Here is a 4,189-nt window from a genome sequence, read left to right as displayed (position 1 = left end):
CTTCTGTTCTTTGGTCTTTATTGTTTAATGTTTCAAATCTGTTCTTCAGATGATCTGTAAATTCAGGTGGAATATATTTAAGGTCATATTTTGGCTCTTATGGACTTGCTTTCATGTTTTTCAGCTTCAGTTTGAATTTGCATATGAGAAATTGATGGTCTGTTCCACAATCTGCCCCTGGCCTTGTTTTGACTGATGATATAGAGCTTTTCCATCATCTGTTTCTGCAGATGTAGTCAATTTGATTTCTGTGTATTTCAGCTGGTGAGGTCCATGTGCATAATCATCTCTTATGCTGTCTAAAGAAGGTATTTGCAATGAAAAAAACATTGATTTTGCAGAATTCTATTATGTGATCTCCAGCGTCATTTCTATCACCAAAAGTATATTTTCCAACTGCTGATCCTTCCTCTTTGTTCCCAACCTTTGCATTCCAATCACCAGTAATGATCAATACATCTTGATTGCATGTTTGATCACTTTCAGATTGAAGAAGTTGGTAGAATTCTTCTATTTCATCCTCACTGGCTTTAGTGATTGGTGCATAAATTTGAATAATAGTGGTATTAACTGGGCTTCCCTGTAAGTATATGAATATTATCCTACCACAGATAGCATTGTAATTCATGACTGATCTTGGTATGTTTCTTTTGACTTTCAATGAAAGAAACATCATTCTTCTTCAATTTTTTCATTCCTGGCATAGTAAACCATGTGGTTGTCAGATTTAAAAAGGCCAATACCAGTCCATTTCGGCTCACTAATGCCTAGGATATCAATGTTTTTGTGTTCCGTTTCATTTTTGAAATTTCATTTTGAAATTCCATTTCATTTTGAAATTTGCAATTTTCCTACATTCATACTTCATACATTCCATGTCCCAATTATAAATAGATATTTACAGCTTTTTCTCTTCATTTTGAGTTGTTCTGTATCAGCAAATGAAGGTCCTGTAGGCTTTACTCCCACGGGCTTTACTCTATTCGCGTCATCATAGTCAACTGTACTTTGAGGAGGCAGCTCTTCCCCAGTCGCATTTTGAGTGCATTCCAACCTTAGGGGCTGATTTTCTGGCACTGTATCTGACAGTGTTTCTCTGCTATTCATAAAGTTGTCAGTGACTAAATATTACTCGCACCTTCTTCATAGTCTGTCTTCATCTGGAAGCTCATCTGTAATCTGTCCACCATGGGTGGCCCTGCTGATATTTAAAATATCCATAGAATAGCTTCCAAAATCACAGCAACTCACAAGTCACTGTAGTATGATAAACTGACCAACAAGTGGTAGTATGGAAGTTACATACTTACAGACTGTAAGTATGTTCCTTTGTTATTTTTATGTTTTGTAATTTTCAGGTATTGTGAATTTACAACTGGATGGAGCAATGCAAATATCTGTAATGTAGATCTCCCAAGAATCAGTATAGTTTTACAAACTAAGGAATGCTAGAGATACCTATGACATTCATGAATTAAATTTTAAAAATTGTGTTCCAATTCTTAAAAACCCCTTCGTAATGATAGGCAGATGTTTCTCCTGGAATGCCTGGGAAGCTCATCTGCCAGTCTTTGTAATGAGAGATAGCAATGAGGCCACTAGGGCAAACCATGGAACATCATGAACTCTGGAGCCACGAAAGTACCTGTTCTTCTCATCATGAATCTTTGTGACAAACCCAGGAAACATGCTTCCATTCTCTAAAGAACTAACCTAAGTAGCTTCTTGGATTGAGTCCAACTGGCTGAAACTTAGCCCAGATAAAACAAAAATGAGCCTAGTTGAAAAGGGAAGAATTTGGCTGTTTGACAAGAAATCCAATATCACCTTTTTTTTAAAAAATGGACCATATTGTCAAGATGGTGAGTAATTTTGTGGTAAATAGCTATTTTCAGAATCCCCATGGGTTGCATTGGTGAAAAATGTATTCTTTTAACTCTAACGTGTTACCAGGAAACCAGGAGCCAGGCATGGAAAGCAATTCTAGAAAGTATTATCTTGAAATTACTCAATATGCACTCTTACTAGTTTAAAGTGGAAATATACTAATAATAAGTATGTTCTCTCCAAGTGGAGTCTCATAATGCACTCTTGGTCTCTGTACAAGGCAGTCAAGTATGACCTTAAAGTAAACACTGAGCTATGAGCCATAGTCCAGGTTTTGGCACTAAACTAACTGCATACATTTATGCTTAACTTCCCTAGCCATCTGTTTTCTTCCTTTCTTTTTTTTTTCTAATTTCTTCTTCTTTTGAAATAGTTCAGACATACCTGTGATAGGTAAGGTCTGCTGTCAACTTGAGTGGGCCAGAGTTATCAGTGTGTTGGCAGTTAAGATGCACTAATCTTCCATTATGAGACCTAATATACTGTCATCAACTTCATGAAGAGATCTGTTATGAGCAATCAATTGAAAAGAAGTTTCCTTGGGGGTGTGGCCTACTTCTAATACATCAGATACTAGCACAAAGCAGTAACAATGGACTCAAACAGGAGGATGGAGCAGGACTGGGCAGTGTTTCCTTCTGTTGTGCTGTTGTTCTGGTTGAACAACTGCCTCTTGGTCCATGTAAAGTTTCCTCATGAGCACAATTAAGTGTTCAGGAATACTCTTACTTTGCAATGTTGTCCACAGCTTGTCATAATCCACATAATCGAAAGCCTTTGCATAGTCAATAAAGCACAGGTAAACATCTTTCTGATATTCTCTGCTTTCAGCCAAGATCCATCAGCCATCAGCAATGATAACCCTCATTCAAGGTCTTCTGAATCCAGCTTGAACCTCTGGAAGTTCTTTGTCAATGTATGCTTGCAGCTGTTTCTGTATTACCTTTAATAAAACTTTACTGGCAAGAGATATCAAAGATACTGTCCAACGATTTCCACATTCTGTTGGGTCATTTCTCTTTGGAATGGGCACAAATATGGATCTCTTCCAATCAGTTGTCTTCCAAATTTCTTGGCAGAGTTGAGTGAGTGCCTCGTGTGCTGCCTCACTTTCTTGAAAGATTTCAATTTTTATTCCATCAATTCCTGACAGCTTGTTCTTTGCCAATTTCTTCAATGCCCTTGGACTTACTTCCATATCATTGGCTCTTGATCATTTGTTACCTCTTGAAATGGTTGAGTGTCAACCATGTCCTTTTGGTACAGTGACTCTGTGTATTCCTTCCATCTGTTTTTGTTTTGTTTTGTTTTGTTTTTGAGGGGCGGGGAAAAGGCTTCACTGTTTTTATTGAGGATCCACAGCAACACAGGTTTGCCTTTTCTTCTCAAGTTCTGCTCTGGGGTCTCCTTGGCCCTCTTTACCCAGATGCTGAAGAGCAGGGCATGGACTCGGGCCATACGGAGACTGGCAAATTCCTTGAAGTCTTTATTTCCTGCGTGATGACCCAGGCTTTCTACTTCTTGTAGACATTCCAGATGGGCATCCCTGGTCCGGTCAGCCGAGTGGCCAGTTTGCGTTCTTCAGCAGAGCTGTCTCCATTCTTGAGGGCAGAGGGCTTCTGGGGGAATAAAATGAGCTTGGAACGGTATCCTTTTAGCCGCTGAACGTTAACCTTCAGGGACTCAGAGGATTTGTTCCTCCTTGTGGAGTTCACAATGATCCTGATGGTCCTCACTACCTTCCTGTGGATGCCAGCCACTCTCAGTTCTTCCAAACTGAAGCCCCTGCCTGCTTGGACTTTGGTGTGATACTGCACCATGGGGCAGCGCACAATGGGCGGGATGGGTCCTGATGCAGGGCCTTGCCTGGCCTTGGGTCTGTGGATCTTCTGTGGTGGGTGGTTGAACCACGTGGCTACTCGCCACTGCCAGTCCAGGGAGGCTTCAGGATCATGCCATTCCGGCTGAGTGTCATTGCTGGCTAAGGCATCTATCCATTTTTGATGTTTTCTGCATCATTCAATAATTTTCCCAGAGAATCCTTCATTAATGAGAATCCAGGCTTGAATTTTTTCTTCGGTTTCCTCAGCTTGAGAAATGCTGAGCATGTTCTTCCCTTTTGGTTTTCTAATTCTAGATATATGCATATCTCATTATAATATTTGACTTTGTCTTCGTGACCTGACCTTTGAAATTTTGTTCAGCACTTGTACCTCCTCATTTCTTCCATTTGCTTTACCATCTCTATGCTGGAGAGCAAATTTCAGAGTTTCTTCTGACATCCATTTTGATCTTTTCCTTT

The 4,189-nt window shown here is 39.7% G+C and overlaps 1 pseudogene; it reads right to left on the bottom strand.

Annotated features, from left to right (window-relative positions):
• The window catches only part of LOC102820966, a 13,511-nt pseudogene extending 9,649 nt beyond the window's left edge, over positions 1–3,862 (bottom strand).
• Between the last annotated feature and the right edge of the window lie 327 nt (positions 3,863–4,189).

Source organism: Chrysochloris asiatica, unplaced genomic scaffold, assembly GCF_000296735.1.
Source record: "Chrysochloris asiatica unplaced genomic scaffold, ChrAsi1.0 scaffold00209, whole genome shotgun sequence".
NCBI classification, from domain to species: Eukaryota; Metazoa; Chordata; class Mammalia; order Afrosoricida; family Chrysochloridae; genus Chrysochloris; species Chrysochloris asiatica.
This window is presented reverse-complemented; position numbering and strand designations above follow the sequence as displayed.